The sequence below is a fragment of the Leptopilina boulardi genome, unplaced genomic scaffold (assembly GCF_019393585.1).
Source record: "Leptopilina boulardi isolate dan_hultmark-lab unplaced genomic scaffold, ZJU_Lbou_2.1 LbouV2_273, whole genome shotgun sequence".
NCBI classification, from domain to species: domain Eukaryota; kingdom Metazoa; phylum Arthropoda; class Insecta; order Hymenoptera; family Figitidae; genus Leptopilina; species Leptopilina boulardi.
In genome coordinates, this window is record NW_026137833.1 from 1,871,476 (window position 1) to 1,891,007 (window position 19,532).

Genomic DNA, 19,532 nt, shown 5'->3' on the forward strand with positions numbered 1-19,532 from the left:
CTCGTCAGGTCCACATAATACCTTTGAATTCAACTTCGAACTTTTCTAATTCACTAAAAGATGTCATTAGAAGGTCAACTATATGATCCTGGAATAGCAGACTAATGGTAAAAAAATTTTTAGTACTTAAATTTATTATTTTTTCATGCATTAAACACATGTTAAAACTTTAAACGCGTTTTTCTCGAAACATGATTTTTCAAATCTGCATGCAGTATAACTCAATCAATTTTCATTTTTTTCAATCCACATTTTTATCATATCTTTAAAACAACATTCCTCACAGAAATTCGATATGATAAAATTTATATTTTTTAGAGACGAAAAAGTACCAATTTTTTGGTCTAAAAGCCTGACAAATTTTTCAAGTGTAACACTTCAAATTTCAAAAGTTATAAAAAAGGCAATTCGAGGCAACGATAATTATTAATATTATTATGTTAACAATTTTATTTCTAACTTTAAACCTTACATTTTTTTATAACTTATAATTATAAACTAAATAAAACATAATAATAATAAAAAAAGGAGACATTTATTTCCAATTTCTATCCTTACAAAAAATCAAGAAAATAATTCATCTTTATCCAATAATAATAAACTATTTACTTTACTTTTTTATATTAATAATCAAATATTTATTGCATTTATATTTATTATCTTTTTCATAGGATTAAAAATTTCTATTAGACATTGTCTAAAATGAAAAAAAAATTGAATTTAAAAAATTTTGAAAATATAACCTTGGAAATAGAATTTTTGTTCTCACGCAAGGGTTCACTAAAAAAATGTATAGGGCCTTTTTTGTGAGTTAAAGAGTTTCTCAAGAAATGAAAATTTAAATCAATTTAATTTAATAAATTTAAATAATTAAATAATAAATAAATAATTTAATTAATTAAATTAAATTTAATTTAATTTAATTAATTTAATTTAAAAAATTTATCAATTTTTAAATTTAGGCTGGTAAAGAATATCCTAATTTTAAATCTAATGCAATTATTATTTTTAATTCTTGCAATAAGATTAATTTTCTTAATTTTTATTTATTAAATTAAATTAGAAAAATTTATTTCCTTTATAAATTATTTTAACATTAAACTAGATAATTTATTTTTAAATTTGTTATTTATTAAATTAATAAGTTATTTACAATATTAAAGTATAATTAATTTCGTCACTAGTTAATTATTTTATTTGAAACTAACAGTTGTCAAACATGATCTTAAATTGTATAAAGTGATTCATGCTCATGAAGATTATGAGTTGCTCCAGTCAGGTTTGGACGGTGTGTTGACTTGGTGTGAAGGTAATAATTTTCATTTGAATTTGGATAAATGCTCTGTTTTATCCTTATCACAGAAAAAAATCATTACCAGCCACAAATACTCCATTGGGGAAGCTACCACATTTCTTTTACTATTAGTAAAGCTCTAAAAGTTCTTGGCTTTATCACCAGAAACGCTAATTTATTTAAAAATTCTTTAGTGTTAAAAGTATTGTTTTTTTCATTGGTCAGATCAATTCTAGAATTTGAATCATTGATCTGGTTTCCATATTACGATTTGCACATCAGGCGTATTGAAAGTGTACAAATTCGCTTTCTTAGATTCGCATCTTTTTGCTTGGGTATGACTTATACTTATGACAGACACAGTCATGATTATACCAATATCAGAAATAAGTAAAATATATCGGAAATTTCTGCTCGCTTTCTGTATTCTGATTTAGTATTCTTTTACAAAATATTACATGGCCTACTAAACTGTTCTGAACTTGTGTTTAAAATTAATCTTTATGTTCCATCTGTTGCGCTTCGTCATTATCAATTATTTCGTGTACCTATACACAGAACAAACTATGGTAAAAATTCAGTCTTTAGTAGAATATGTATTGAAGCGAATGACATTTCCAATGATATTGATTTTTTTGAACCAAGCAAATACTAAATAATAATGAATAATTTTATCATAGCACGCTTATTATTTATTACTATACTCATGTATCTCAACGGCCGTTGCCCGTATATGTTTGTTAAATAAATGAAGTTAGAGAATTAATTCCACCTTCATGTTGTATTTGTTTGCTATGTAGATAAAATATTTTAGGGAATTGACATGAATTCTATGTCAATGTCCTTATCTAGAGGGGTTATGTTTATATTTTCTTCTAAATTACCATCTTGCAGTTTAAGCTTTGAAGAAACTGTCAACGGTATTTTATTTTGGTCATGATTTGGAACAAATTTTACTAAAAATATGTTAGTTTTTAATTCTAAATAACGAAAAGCGCTACATAGCGACTAGCGCTATTAGTAATCCCATTGCTGTGTGCAGTGGAGCCCCTCCAATAAAAACCATTTTCGAAGAACGGCCGTAACTCCGTCATTTTGTAACTTTTTTAATTAAAAGAAATATTTTTACAAAGATAAAAATATGCCTAATAATATCCTTCAATTTAATTATCTTCCTATTTCTCCTTCCACGAAAAAAATGCCAAAAAATATTAAATTTCAGCCTTCTACAGTGGTGTAACCCCTTAAATTGTCAACATGTATCAGCCAACACGTCCTTTATTTTCTCTAATTTTGATTGATTTTCAACCTAAATAACGTTATTTTTTATTGTGTTTTGGTTTTTGTAATAAATAACATAAAATTCATTGAAGTTGTTAATGTTTTTTGTGATATTATAAATGATATGTCAAATGACGCAATAGTGGTCTTGTGCGTCTATTATTTTTCAGCAACTTCAAGTATATTATTAATTCCTTGAACAACTATAACAAATAAATGAAGTGTTTCTTTTGTGTACTGTTTTGTTTTTACAAAGCAATTTTACATATTCTCAACCTGGCCGAAAATTTTTCTAAAAGAGATCCAATTTCAGATTATGCGTCAGGAAATATTTTGTTTCATTAAAATTGTACAGTATATTTATAAAAAAAAATTTTTATTTAAGAAAAAAATTTTAAAATAAATATGTAAGTTATTTGTGGAAATTGTGGGTTTTTAATGGAAAAAGTATTTACTTTTATTTGTTGCAATAATTAAATTTTCAATATTTAGCATATCTTGCGGGTAACCCATGGGTCAGAAATTTGGATATTCCTGCGATGTCTTTGATATTATTAAATCTGAGAAAAATTTAGATTCTTTAATACCCAATATATTAATGGACGTACATCAAAGCCAGAATGTTTATAATTCATTTTGTTAAAGCACGTATTTTTATTTTCAATTCTATAGTCTACTAAAATGCTGATCAATAAAAATTTTCAAAATACAGAATGAATTCAACAAGGGACAAATTGTACAAGAGACAAAAGTATAAATTGAAATAAAGAGATACTTTCATACATATCAAGTCATACCATCCAGAGGTGGTAAGATTTAATCTGTAAGTTGAGAATGAAATGGAAGGAAGTTGAAATTGTACGGTAGCAACATTACACCAACATGTGTTATATCGTCCAAGATATGTTTCACGTTTATATATATATATATATATATATCAAAGTTAATGTATATAAGACGAAACATAAACTAAAAAATATAAAAACAATATGGCGTACTTTTAGTAAACTATAGTTGAGATAAAAATGATTCTGAAATTGTCGTTGTAATAGCATTTTTAAAAGTAGAAAAAAATTTAACTTATTAAATTTTTTTTCAACTGCAATAATTTGTTTTGTTACTTTGTTGTATATATTAAATTAATATCTTTTATTTCTTTCATTTTATTTCTATTCTATTTATTTCGAAAATAATAACAATTTTCTTGTTATTTTTTATTTTCACTATCAGTAAAATCTTTAAAAAGTTATCGATTGCCTAGGAGCAATATAATCAAAACTATTACAAAATTTACTACATCAAATGTTTTTAATTACATTTTTCGATTTTCAAAGCGATATTTGATTCTTGAACAAAATTGAAAATAATTTAGTTAATTTTCCTTGTAATAAAAAATTCTTTTTGATTGTCTAATAAAATTCAAATTGAAAATAACAATTTATGTGAAAAAATTCTTCAAAAAATTAGGTTTTCAAAAAAAAGTAATCGGCAATTTTTTATTTTTCATACAAACTTAATATAAAATTATTAAAAGGATGTTTATTAAACAAAAATTTGGTTTCATCGACTGATGCACTAATTGCACAAAAAACTATGGCGATGTGAATTTTGCTGAATCAGAATTTGAATAATCAAAAGCAATTGGAATTTTTATTGTACTATTGTTTGATTGAACTTTATTTCCTTTGTTCCTCATTTTGAGTCAATTAAAGCATTAAATCGAGAATCGACTTCGCTTTATATGTATATAACAAGCACGGATCATGTGTAAATTGTTTTTATCATCTTTTTAATTTATTTTAATTAGAAAACTAATTTTAATTGTTAATATAAAAAATGAGAGATTATGTGTTTAATTAAAAAAAAACTATGTAATTTGTAATTAATTTTGTCCCACTTGGAAAGATTCCCCGGAAAGTACCCCCTGGAGGTTCTATCAGAATTCCGCCGGAACTTCCAACGTAATTCCGTCGGAATTCCATCAGAGTTCCAAAGAATTTCCGATGGGATTCCGACGGAATTCCGACGGAATTAGGAATCTAAAAATTTTGAAAAAAAGAATTAATCGGAATTCCGTCGGAATCCCATAGGAAATTCTTTGGAACTCCGATGGAATTCCGCCGGAATTACGTTGGAAGTTCCGGTGGAATTCTGATAGAACCTCCAGGGGGCACTTTCCGGGGAATCTTTCCAAGTGAGGTTTTTTAATAAATAAAGTGGGTAATTTTAAATTTTTTATTAAAATATCATTTCTCCTTTTTGCAATTTTGATAATTAAATAAAAATTAATTTGGTAATTAATAAAAAAAATTAATTAATAAAAAATTCAGTACAAATTTAAAAGATTACGTGATTTTTATATATATATATATATATATATATATATATATATATAATATAATGTACTAAGCTAGCCAAATATATAATAAAATGGATTTTGTAGTAATATGAATATTTGGAGAAGACTCTGAGTTAATGGCATCTATTTCAATGGTTACGACTGTAATATGAACATGAAGCATGTGAGATGCAAAGTGGTTTTGGCTCATATAATTCAAAAGACTAAGTTGCGACTCAAACGTTTTGTAAAATACTATTTTTTAAAAAATTATCATCCTATTTCCTCTTGCTTTTTTAAAAAAAATACCAAATATTTATCTATATGATTTTAAAATTCCATATGTTAAATACACAATTCTCATTTTTAGAGAAATTCCAAAATCTCCAAAAATTAAGTGCCAAATAATTTCATAACTAGATAATGTGAATGAAATTTTCATTTACCAAAACCACGTGACAAACACTTTAACATTATTATTATTATTATTATTTTAATGGAATTTAAACTCTAAATTTAGGATCGGAAATAGTTTTCAATAAAATTTCACTTATTCCACAGGGAGAGTAAATTTATTATAGAATTTAGTGAAGTGATTATAATTAAAATATTATTAGTTATTTTAGTTTTATACTACAAAGTAGAAGAATGCAACATTATTTATATTAAATAATAGTAATTGTGAATTTTATATCTACTTTTTTTCCACAATTACAAATAATTTCATTAAAATATGTAAACGAACCATTCAAGTTAAATTAATAATAAAAAAAAAAAAGTAAATTACGCCTGAAAATCATTTCTTGACAACTTTAATGGTAAAAAATATGAACAAATTTATGAGATGGAATTTTAAATTACACTGGCTGTCAGTTACGTAATATATGCACGCGGAGGGAGAAGAGGGAGATGCGTGCACAAACTTTGATTTTCAATACAGATTTATTGATTTCATATATATGCCATCATATTTTATTGTCTATATTTATTGCTTTACTATTGTTCAAAACTTTGATTTTCAATTTAACGTCATTATTTAACCAAGTGCCTTTCAATGCAATTATACTGATAAAGAGAAACATGAAATCACGTATTTAACAGAATTAAACTAATACTAATTCGAATATAATTCTCCACCAAATAACAATAATCTAATTATTAGAACAATACTCTCTGTGTATAAAGCTCAAAGTCCTTTCGCATCAATGACTTTTGCGGCATTTGCATTTTCAATCGAGGACAATCCCTTATTTAATTATAATGTAAAATAAATTTCATAGGATTTCTTATTATATTAATATTATTTATTATTTAAATAACAATAATTGAATTTCCAATTATTTCTCACACATATATATTTTATTTGAAATAAAATCTTTCGTAATATACTTACTTTATATTACATTAATCCTTGGGGTGTATTTTTGCCTGAATCGTATAACATCACTAACTTTTTTTTCCCCCTCCTCTAATTTACACTCAATTTACACTATGATAAATTTCTTTCTTTTGTGTTCCAATAAAAACATTTATTGCACTTCATTCTAGCATTGGAATTTTCGTTGTCTTCGTAATGTCATTCAACTTCCTAACTATTTTCATATTTGCTTTTTTTTTTTTTAATGGAGCATAAATAAAAAGAAAATTTTATGAAATTATTGCTAATAAGTGTTTAAAAGATTTTATATGCATAATTTCTTTTTTTATTCTTTTTACCTTCATTGTTTCATAAATATTGTTTTCCCTTTTTTTTTCTTTACTACTAAGCACTTTTTTTTATTGTTTATAATTAAACATTTTTTGCACAAATGCACATGTATAAACTTTTTGCACTTTCACAAACTTAGTATGTAATTTTGTACAAAAGGAAGTTTACCTAAAAATACAAACATTTGGTATATTCACAACAACACTTGATTCACAATCAATTTGTTTTGAGTTATTCATTGTTTATAACAAAATTATTTTATTAAATTAGGGATAGGAATTTCCGCCTTTATTTTTTTTTTTTTTGGTAAAGAGAAAAATGAAAAGGGTCTACTTTTGATATTGTTTTTTTTTTTTCTACTAATTTTTCACGTGGAAAATTAGGAAATTATTATATATTTTTTTTTTTTTTGAGGGACAGGTGGAAAATATTTTCACGTTTTTTGAAAACGCGGTCCGACAATTGCGGAAGACGCGCGGGCACTGGCGACCAGGATTTACCCGGACTCGAGCGTGGAATCGTGCGGGGTAGTTTTGTAGAGGGTGGTAAATCCTCTCGACACATAGAGGAACGGACAGAGGGATGTTTGAGAGGGTGATAGAGAGAGAGAGTTAGGAAGTTGCGCACGCATCACCCTTTTTCCTCCTTCCGCGACACCCTATCCCCCTTAAACTTGCGAGAGAGAAGATACCATACCGCGAATCCTAGTCGCTTTATCTGGGTTAGTGGAGAGCAGACCTGACCACTAGTCGTTATAAATTGTGAAGAATAGACTACGACTCACGTTGACTTTTTTTGATATATAACCATGAAAACTTAAAATCTTCGGACATTTGAAACTTTTGGAAATTTTGAAACATTACTCAACTATGGAAATGTAAATTTTTTATTTCTTTAAACATTTAGAATAAATCATTTATATAATGATAAATTTTTTTTGTTGATATCTTTTTTTTTTGTTGAAATATATTAAATTTCCATATAAATGTATCATTTTTACATTGAAAACAATAATTATAAGGAAACATAACCTCTTTAGGGTGTAGTCTGTTTTGAGAAATTTGAGAATTTTTTTATTACAAAATAATATATAATAAAATTTAATTTTCCTACATTTTTTTATTGTTATCGTAAAGGAGCGGAAATTTTTTTTTTTAAACAATTTTACTCAATTTTATTAAAGTTATTCCACTATGAAGTTGGCAGCGTCAAAATTAAAGTGTGTGGCTGGCGTATGGGAGATAACACTCGTTAGCGTCATTTAAAACAAAAAAAAATTAAGTTGATTATAGTTCTGTAATCCGGACATAGAAAAAAGAATTATGGATACTAAAAATTAAGTCCGTTTAACAATTCTAGATTGTCAATATAGAACTAACAATTTAAATTATTGCAGAACTCAAAAAAAAAATGGTTACACTAATTGTAAGATTTTCATAGAGAATATATTTCATAGTTGTATAGCAAATAAGACCATCCAATTTTTTTATAAAAACCCTGCTGGATCGCAAACTATGAATGTGCAACGAGTTCGTCGCACATTCTTAATGAGTGGAAATAATGTGAAAAATGATAAAAATTACTGATGAATTGAATAAATAAACTACTCAACGATTGATTTTTGTATTCTTTGTGTTCAATTAAGTTGCAATTATTTAATTATTTATTAATAATTAAAGTTTAAATAGTTTGAGACTTTTTATTATTTTTAACAGTGTAAAAACGTTTAAAACACCCTTTGACTGAACTAATTCTTGGACTATGAAGATCTCTGGGATCTCCCTTTCGCGACCCCTGCCGTTACAGATCTTTTTGGCTTATTTATTCTTCGTTCATTCGAAAGTCTTTTTTGGTCTCCTCAAGGGCCGTCATGAAGACTCCGCTGTCTGCGGCATGTCTGATGTTTGCCTTATCGCCATACTTTTCTCTACATAAGAAGCAACTTGGGCTTCTACTGCAGTTTGTAAACTTATGACTAATTCACAGCACTTAAAGCACGCAGTCGATCTGTCCGTTGTCTTACAAACTCTTCCTATATTACCGTAATCAAGGCATCGCTGACACCTAGTGACCAACACTCTTTTTTTATTGGGAACGACATAAAACCTATCATTATGTACTTCAAATGCTTCAGCGGGTCCGCCTCCTCTGGGTCGGTGACTATAACCACCAGCTTCATTCATCGTTGGTAAGGTACTAGAACCATCACCTTCCTGCTTTCTAGTTTCTGGAGCACTTCTGGCAAACGCCTGTTGAACGTCTTTCTGGGTAATGCTATCCAGATATCGGATCTCCAGTGTAACCTGTCGATCCGCAATCTGCATCTTTCCCATGCTACCAACTGCTTTGGTGACCTCCACGGTGAAAGCCTCCGTATTGGAGTTTCCTCCGATTTTGATCAGGAGTTCTCCCTTTCTTGTAGACCTTGCACCCACGTCCTGCGTGTGGTGGACATCTGGATTCACTTCCCTCTGAAGTTTTCTCAATACATCGGCATACGTTGTTCATGTTGCGACTCCGATTACCATTGTAGAACCACTCTTGGACTTCTTCTTACTGGTTTGCTTAGCATTCGGTGCTTGCGTCACCTTCGAAATCTTTTTAACAAGAGATGCCTTCTCTTGCTTCTTCTTCTTCTTCGCTTCGGCGTCAGTCCTGTCTGGATTGCTAGAGCCGAATCTGCTTCTCATGAAGACGCTCTCTTTTCCTGTTCCACTAAGGTTGCTATCTCCATTATCAGCTAGAGCTTACTTTGTCTTCGCCTCACTAACAAAATCCTGAAGAGTCTTAAATCCGTCCTTAATAATCATGTTGGCATTATTCTTCTTCTGAAAACACTCACCTTCCTCCTGCCATTAATAACAATATTAATAAACATTAAGTAACTATTAATAACTATTAAATTCATTGACAAACATCGGCAAATCTCTCTGATGACTGTTTCGGCATCAGGTCCCGCTTAGGGATGGTAAAATCGAAATCGATTATAAGCAAAAATTGAATAGTAGGTGTCGATTAATCGAATAATAGCAATCGATTAGTAAGATATATTAATCGACAGTAGTCGAATACTCTATTCGATTAATCGGCAAAAAAGCGTGGTAAGTTTTGGAAACACATTTTGTCTCACAACATAAGCGGTTAATCGTCCCTGCCACAATCAGATTCTACAACAACCGTCAAATGTCTATTAACGACTTTAATGGTTAAACCGGTTAAACTAAGAAGACAAGTGAGTGATAACAAAGCTTTTACACATGTTTTACCGCAGTGATGTTTGTCAAAATTTTTAGGTAAGTATATTCTTAAATACATAAAAAAACTTTTGAGAAAAATATACACTAATAAAATTTAAACTTAAAAATAATAGGTTATCGGAATCATGATACAAGCACTTTATTATTAAAATTGGTTAGTAGAAACAAGAAATTATGAAAAAAAATCAGTTAATTTTTTTCAGTTTTTTTTTTCTTTTTCGAATATTAACTAAATAATTTTATACTTTTCAGATTTATTATAAAAAATTATTAAATGTTAATAATTTAATTTTATAATTGTTTGTTGAAATAAATGCTTTCTTAATGATAAATTATGAATTTATTTATTGAAAATTTTTTCGTTAACGCAATTTTTTACCTATTTATGGATTTAAAAAAATCGAATAAAGTCGAATATATTCGAATTTTTGTGTCGATTAATCGACTTCTTTTTACTGTTCTAGAAGATTCAATCGATATTCGATTACTTCATTTCGATTCCCATCCCTAGTCCCGCTGTGGTTTTGTCGTCTGTTAATATTTCTGCGTGCCACCTACAACTTGGCGAGCGCACACACTTTAATTTGAATTAAAATAATATTTTTATATCCTTGCAAAATATAAAGCAACCAGGAACGGCATAGGGTAACTGCACCAGTGGTGGATCAATTAAGCCTACTAAATTTATTATTTTGACTTTAAAGGTGTACAGATTTTTTCAGATGAAAAATATAGGGTAATCTTTACAATAGTATGAATTAACAAGTCTCCAAGGACACTATCGTGTAGTTTTCGACCTGCTTGTAACGTTTACACCCCCTCACACTCCCATTCAACAATAAAATGACATTGCTCCAGTCGTGGATCATTTACCCCTTTACACTACACAAAAATAACTTAATGATGTAAATTTTTTTCCAAAAGTATTCTATATGGAAAGAATTGATTACTTTCTACTCTAAAAATTAAAAAAATTTAGACTAAACAATTATTTTTTAAGATTTCATGTGAAAAAGCATAAAATCAACAATTGTTGTATTGCTCTGTTTTCCTAAATATTTTCAAATGATTTTATTTCATAAAACTTATCTATACACCTCCCCTAAACTATTGAAACATTTAGTTCAATTAGAAATAGCTTATTTTAACCTTTTTAACGCTGTTGATCCACCATTGGTGCCTGATCCACCACTGGTGCATTTACCCTATTTACTAATAATTTTATTTAAAAACAATTATGATTTGGATTTTACCTGTGTCTTATCAAAATATTCATGAAATCTATAACTTCCTATTTTTTACCTAGAGAGCTGAAATTTGGTACACATTCGTTCAATTTTAGGAATAAATATCAAAATACATAAACCGTACTGCATAAATGAGTGAGTGAAACTTGAACATGGTCAATTTTATTATTATTATTATTATTATTCGTAAAATAATATCAAGCCCATAACCAGCAGCTATTAAAGCGCATAGCAAAATTATAATACTGTAATAATAATTGTGATAATAATTAATCGTGTTAATAATCAGCTGTAACTTAATCCATGAAGCAAAAATAAATAAATCCATTATTAACAATGAGTCAGATAATAATATTAAAACTTGAAACTGAATAATAAAAAAAAATTGCAATCTATTATGGCGGTGATTAGGCGTTAAACAAATATATACATTTGAATATATATTAAAGGCTCTCAGATGAAGTATAATAAAATTAAATTTTCTCCTTAAATTAAGATAGTCGGACCCTTTGGGAGGATAAGCTCCCTCTGTTTGATAGACCAGACCTCTTTTGTGTATTTTTTCTAAAGTTGAGATGTTTTTAATGAAGAATGAGTTCTATGATAGGACAACAGAATTTAATTTCAATTTTACATTTTATATTAAAGAGAATTACCTAAAGTGACTAATATTACGAATTAATACCATCTTAAAGTTACTTTATTGCATTTATTACATAATTTTTTAATATGAGGCTTAAAATTTAGCAGTTAAGCCAAAATTTCAAATGATATTATTTCTTTTGATTAAAGGAACGCTTTCTGTTACGTATAATTTAAATAAAATTAATAGATATTTAAAAAAAATGCAATTTAATTTTAAGTTTAACAACCGTCAAAAATTTATTTTTACGTACTTAAAACAATTATAATTTTATTATTAAATTTTTTTAACGATATTTCATTTTTTCTTTCTTTTTGTATTATTATTATTATTATTATTTTGTCTTTTGGGTGTTGAAAAGATGGCCTCAATTCATTTCACCAATATTTCGTGTCTATTGTTCAGAAATCTGATACACTTTCGTCAACTTTTCAATCTTTTTTGGACAGCTGCCAAAGAGTTAAGAGTTTTTCACTTTAACAAAGGATCATTCACAGACTAACACATCCTATCTAGTATCTATAACGAAAAAGCATCATTTGCCCGGGTTTAAACCATTTCGAACCTTGATCATTATTCTCTAGTATTGTTTCATTCTTTCATTTTCATTAGTCTGATGTTTTCAAATATCTTCTGAATATTTTTTTAAAATTTTAATTCAAATAAAAAATTATAATTGGTACAATAAAGTTTTAATTGTCAGTATTTTCTGTCTTCAGATTATTTAATATATAGTATGATTCCAATTATCTGTAATTAAAATAAAAAGAAGTTATTAATTCATTTATGAAATGAAGAAAATATTTTAAATTCTTTTCATTGAATTAAATATGATTGATTTTAGATTGAGTTTTCAACGAGATTGAATCTATTTATTGAAATCAATTTACAAGTTTATTACAAGTGAATTTTAATTAAAATATATATATATTTGTTTTATTTAATATCACTTTTTGATATTTCAATGTCAATATTTTGAAATCAAAAATTAAAAATATCTCATATTTAAATCTTTTTAATAAATGCAATTAAATACAGAATTTTTTCATCTATTAAAAAAAATAATTTTTTTTTATAAAATTGCCACGGATTGAGTTTCTAGTAAAATATCATTGTCGGAAGCAAATTTAATGAAAGTAATTTCTCCATCGAGAACATTGTAAAAGATGACATTGAGAATTTAATGCTGGCCTTCTCGGTGCTTAGCAGAGTTGAGATTCGCAATAATGGCTTCTTCTGTCACATAGCGAAGATTCGAATATTAATCTTCTTTGTCAAGGATCTTTGTCCGAATACGGAAATTCAGCTTCGTGTCGTTTCAAGAATTTCGTACAATCATTGTCACTGAAATGAACAGGAAATCAAAAATTAATTAAACATTATTCACTTTTGGTGCTTATATATTTATATTATTATAGTAGTACTGTAGACATGGCTACATATAATTTTATTACTTGTGTTTATTATAGTTTAAATATATGAAAAATACACAATTTTTTGCTATTACCTTTTTTTTGTTCAATATCTTTCTTTATAAAAGTATATAAAAATTATTTTCTTTCTTTGGAGAAATTACGATCTTTATATAAAAATAAGTTATTGTCTTTTTTTCTTTCTTTAAGCTCGTTTCGGATGAGGCCATTAACAGAAAAGTGAAAAAAGATTAAATAAACCAATAGCTCTTAGTTTATTCGAAGTTCAAAGAGCCAAAGATGCAGCTTGAGGACAAATAATTAATGAATGGAGCAAGAAACAGCTTTAATCCAAAGACTGCGACTATAGTACAATTAAAAAAAAAATTGTATCATAAAAATTTAATTAGTTATGTTATTATCTACACTATTCCGAAGCTATTTTTTTAATAATAACAAATGATTATTAATAAAAACTATAAATTTGGTTATATCGAAATTCAAATTTGAATAAGTCACGCGCCACTTCCAGTAGAGGAATTTTATCAGCCAATCAACGTCCAATGATTTCAGTAAAGTTTGAGTCCCTTCATGTTCATCGAGTTTCCATTCTTCAACATATTCTCGGGTTTTTCTTGATTTCTATAGGGTAAGGTACAGTGACCGACACCCTGACAGTGAACGAAACCTGCTATTGAAAACGATAATAACAATAGAAATAATATTAATTTAAATTTCGCACTAGTAAATTAATTAATATACAATATTTAGAAATTAATACAGTTGATACAAAATTTTATATGTTTATATTTTCCTCAATATTTTACTTTCTAGGAAACTAACCTCAAAAAATGTGCTTTATTGATTACAAATTTTATAAATATGAAGAAATTGTTAAATGATTATATTTTAAAAGCAACTTTTTTTGTACATTAAATCTGAATAATAAAATTTGTGATAATATTAATAAATATCATGTTACTTAAATAGTAGTTTAAATAATTTTCATTTTATTAAAGAGTGTCGTTCACTGTTTTCATACAATATATTTTCAAATTAATATTATAAACTCTTATCAAAGTGTTTTTTAATTTTAAACTTATGTACTAGAAATTTTAAACTATATCATTTTTATCCCTAGGATATCTTAGGGATGTTCCACGTGGGATTTATGCCCGCGCATGAGTAGGAAGCAAAACAGGTGATTGCGTTTCAAGATGTCGGACAACGCCTAAGTGTCAGCCAACACGTCGTTTATTTTCTTTAATTTTGAGTGATTTTCAACTTAAATAACTTTTTTTTACTGTGTTTTGGTGTTTGTAATAAATAACATAAAATTCATTCAAGTTGTTAATGTTTTTTTTGATATTATAAGTGATATGTAAAATTACGCAATAATGGCCAAAAATTTTTCTAAAGGTATAAAAATTGGTATTTAATAACCTGGCGCAACTTCAGGTAGACTCGACAATTTCTGGTTATGCGTTGGGAATTGTTAGCTATAAGGTTTATTTGATTATTTATTTTTCTCTCTCTCTCTTTTTTGTTTGTTTTTTTTATTTTATCTATTTAACTCAGGTAATTTAATTTGAATGCTATTTTTTGAAAAAATGCTTTTGCCAAAACTCACGTTTTGTCTCAATTTTATCTTTTGTACCTTTTATATACAACAGTCGCCGCGAGGTTTTTTTTATTTTTATTTTAAATATTATAAATTTTTTTAAAACAATATTGCTCATTACGGGTGTAAAGGCGAGAATAGAATTTCAATCAGAAAATAAGTCAAGTGTAGAAAAATGATGAAGATATTATCGGCGACTGAGATGTTACAATTGAGTATAGTAGGTTGGTTGGCGACTATTAGGGTAAAATATATAGGTATATATATCGAGATTTGTTACGTGAGTGTGCGAAAAGCTAAATGTCTGTGAGAACCGTAATGGCAAGCATGAGTTCTCGAATCGACATATTCCACGTTGTGAGAACCACTCAAGCGTTACAAACTACGCCTTCGTTGCAAGGTTATTTGGTTCTAGAGCTGCTGCGGAAACTTGCAGATATAGGTATATCACTCGACTTTATCCAACTTCTGGTCACTTAGCCTCCAATTGTAGTTCTTTTTTTTCTGCAAAAAAAAAAAATTAACAAATTTTTCAAAAATAATTGTTAAAAAATTTTATATTACAATTTTGTTTTCTATTCTATTTCTCAATTTCATTTTTATAGTTCTATTTTTTAAATGAATAAAAATAAAATCCTATTTGAATGTAAATTAAATCAGTCACTTTAAATAAATTGATTGTCCTATAACTTTTTTAACTTCTTTAAATGATCTTTTAAACTTGGGTTTTTTTTTATAACAGATAAAAAAAGAAATGAATAATTTTCTCTTAGTACAAAGATTTATAGGATTTGTCTGAAAGATCCTTTTTTCAAAACTTTTAGTACAATTTTTTTTGATCATTTGAGGAAAAAAAAGTTTTTAAAAATTATTATTATTGATTGCAAATTAAAAGTATATCTTGACTTTTAATTTTCCTCTTCAACTATTATAAATCTGATTTTGTCAAACTTTGCAAAAGATTTCTTCTTTTTTTTAAAGCAGAAGACCGTAAAAAGTTTACGAAACGAATAAAACTTTTTTTATATGAGAGAAGAAAATCGTAAAAGACAATAAAGAGTTGTAAATAAATTAGTATTTAAGGGAAACGTGCGCCTTAAAATTACAACAGAGGTATTATTTATGTAGAAAAGTATCTCGCGAAACTATTTACAGAAAATTTAATAATGATTTTAATGATCATATTATTTGCAATATTTTTTATTAGGTGAAATTAAATTTTTCTTTATTCACTCCAATTCTACAATTGAAGTTATTATTGATATACATTTTTTATATCTTAATTTTTTGTTTTTGATAAATTATGATTTTTCAAGAATAATTAAATTTTATATAATTTTTTTTATAAAAAAAGGAAATAAAATATTAAATTTATTTTTTTGAAGATTTTTTAAATATTGGAAAAAGGAAAAATAATCACCTTGATATGGGTTTGACACATGAGAAATGTATATTATATATTATGTGAATTAAAGTACATAACGTATAATCACAGACACAATTCACCGTCATTTATTAAATTTTTTTTTTTTTTTTTTAGAAAAAAATCGTCACAATCGAAGCTTTGACTAATGATTTGCAAGGTTCACTGCTATACGGTATCATCTGTTCATTTCTACTTGGAAAAAACAGCTAGCATTTCCATCGTATTAGTAGAACTCGAGGCTAAAAGGTAGTGAAAGTTTTCTTGTGGAGCGTAACGGGAGTAATGACACTAACACATTCGTCTTTTCATCGATTTACACTACAAACATACATTTTTTTCACACATGCACATATTAAAAAAATTATCAAATACTAATTTGTATTCTGCTATTTTTTTTATTTTTATTTTTAACTGCTCAATTTTTGTATCAGTTACAAATTTATTACACGACAAGCAGTTAATTAATTTAATCTTTAGAGGAAATTTTAAACGAAATGAATTTAAATAATTGTAAAAAATAAATTAATAGAAAATTATCATATTCTATCTAAATTGATTCATTAATTTAAAAAAAAAGAAATAGTTGAATTAAAGTAAATGATCTGATATAAGAAACAAGTCTTTAAACATAATTTTTTTAATTTGAATAGAACCAAGATAATTGTATTTTGTCATTTCTTGTACGTTTTTGAATTTAGATTTTGTCAATCTGAAAATCTCAATTTTGCATAACATTTTTTCATGTTCAGGTTGTATGTTTATATAAATTTGAAACGTATTTTTATCTTTACTACAAAGATTATTTTTGTATTTACGTTTTATTTTTTCTGTATCAAAAAATTTGTAAAATACTAAAATTCATTGTCAGTAAAAATATTCCATACCTTTTAATTAGATATTTAATTATTGATAAAAAATATTACTTATATCTTGTCCAAATTGATGTAATTTGTAGTTTTATTATTACAAAAATAGTTATAAAATTAATACAATATCGATCAGGAATTTTTTTTTTTGAAATATAAATGGAATTTCATATTATTTTCAACGTCAAGTCAAAGGAAGAATATATTGAAAATATAAAAAGCTAAAAAGAATGTTCTACTCGAGCCATTACCATAAGCTGCGGTACAGATATAATTTTTCACAAAGGACCTGATAATTCAATACATGAACATACAGCTAATATAAAGAAGGAATTGCATTAAAAATAGTCATTAATTTTAAAAAGGTTAGCGTCTGAATAACCGGAAGTGCCTCCTACTCAATTTCACAATATTGTCTCAAGAAATAAAGAAAATATAATGACATATAAACGTACCTCTTCAGTATTAGTAACAACAAAAATTTGAAGTAAATTATTTTTTATATTATATTAGAAAAAGATATCTATATTTTAAATAAATTTACATTAGATAACGAAATTCATTAAAAAAAAAGGTCTTGGATGAGAAATTATTTATTAGCAAAAGTGATTCAAATCAATTTATTTCAATATCAAATGAAATTATATAAATTCCTTCTCTAATGTAAACATGGTTAGAATTTTCGTTCATTGTAATCAATGCCGATTTGAAATTAATTAAACTGATTTCAAATAAAGCTTAAATTTCAAATCAACACAATTAATTGAAAATTAAAATAAATTTACAATTTTGTAAATTCCTTAGTTCAGATAGGCTTTTGTTCATTTGTTACAATAACAAATAAATTACATTTTAATTTGTATTTAAATATACTAGGTTTAAAATTACAATGTTAAAAATTAAGAGTGCTGCTCATTTGCAATTTTATTATTTCAATTTTATATAAACAATAAACATACTTTATAATTATACACACATTGTAATGTTTATCGAGGTAATAATGAGGAGTAGTAGAAAACAACACCGCTTGGTAAATCCATCATCCAGTTTGTTGCAATATATTATTAGCTTTGTTAAATAAATGAATTAGTAATTTTCACTCGTCATTACTTCAATTAATAATAGTAAAATAAGGAAATTTATTTTAAAAATAAAATTAGTATGTACATAATTATAAATTATAAAATTATAATGAATTAACTATAAATATTTTTAATTTGATAAAACTAATATGCTGGATCAAACTTTTAAATTTACAAAATGAGTATTCTCCTTCCTTAACTACTCAAGTAATTACAATTGTCATAAATATATTGTCTTCATTAAGATACAATTGTTCCTTTTTCCTTTACGCGCTTTTTTATTTGGAGGGAATTTTTCTTTCAAAACTGCTTTCATAGGAGTGGTGATAATTCATTACAACGTTGCTCGTATCCTTATAGAGTGTTCATGCAAAGAAACATTTAATAGAAAATTGCTTGGCTGTTTAAATGAAGTGAGACAATGTACATGTATAATTTAAAAAATTACAATTTATTTATTTATTTGAATGTTGGTAAAAATTGAGTACGCCGATGAATTAATATTTGTGAAAAAGTGATTGCTCGTTCCTACTCAAGCGAGAGCAGAAATGGTTCTGACGATTATGGCAAAGTGTCATGTCGTCGTAGTCAAAGATTACATTGGTAGCTTGTGTACAGTGGTCAAAATGTGTTGGTAACATGGTGTTTAGTACAGGTATATTTTGTAGGTTTTTTGGACCCAGGTATAATTGCAAGTGGAGGGGTTAGGTTTTAAGTTTTATTAGTGTACTCTTATCTTCGAAACAATTTCAACAGACCTATCTTAACAATGAGAGGATTAAAGTTATAAAATGCAAGATGTTCCAAAATAAGTTTTTACAAAGGGATTATATCTTATGACTCAATATAAAGTCTTACAATTGTTTCAGATGCTGATGTTTTTCTTGGGATGATACTTACAACTTTATTTTTTTTTACCTTTAGAAAAAGATTAAGAATAAGCTATTCTAAATTTTATTTTTACTTATTTTAACTCTCAACGGAACATAGAGAAAAAGATCAAGGTCTTTTGGGGATGCCCGGATCCTTGAGTATATGATAGGACTAAAATTTCAGATGTTACATGAAACTATCAAGTATCTAGCTATTTTGACCACAATGTAGTTCAGGGATAAAAAACGCTTCTTACTACATAGAATTCCTTGTGATGTCTTCTTTTTTTCCCACAAGATAGACAATGTCTAAACTGCAAGAAGAGGGTGCCCAATAAAATAGCGAAGCAGTTAGTTACAGTCACCTTGGTCCCGATAACATTCCAACAGGAGTGAGCGTGAATTAGCGAGGACAAGGATCATGTACTTCCAGCGGGAACCACGCAAAGGTTCTGCTACCAGATTGCAGTCTCACTGTGCCTTTA

General features: G+C 27.0%; 1 protein-coding gene and 1 long non-coding RNA gene across 3 annotated transcripts in view; both read right to left on the bottom strand.

The window, feature by feature from the left end:
• Positions 1–7,119, bottom strand: part of LOC127281518 (glutamate receptor ionotropic, kainate 1) — a 154,142-nt gene extending 147,023 nt beyond the window's left edge. Inside the window, exon 1 of the mRNA XM_051305243.1 lies at positions 6,307–7,119. The gene's annotated coding sequence lies outside the window, so the exon portion shown is untranslated. The remainder of the gene's footprint in view (positions 1–6,306) is intronic.
• A 5,652-nt stretch (positions 7,120–12,771) lies between these two features.
• Positions 12,772–16,458, bottom strand: LOC127281522 (uncharacterized). 2 transcript variants are annotated; one of them, XR_007843045.1, is made up of 3 exons: positions 16,222–16,456; positions 13,276–15,305; positions 12,772–13,112 (listed from the first exon to the last, which is right to left on the bottom strand). It is a non-coding gene; the product is annotated as an uncharacterized LOC127281522 (long non-coding RNA). The 2 variants fall into 2 exon arrangements; XR_007843044.1 differs by lacking the exon at positions 12,772–13,112 and having other exon boundaries at positions 14,168–15,305; positions 16,222–16,458.
• Between the last annotated feature and the right edge of the window lie 3,074 nt (positions 16,459–19,532).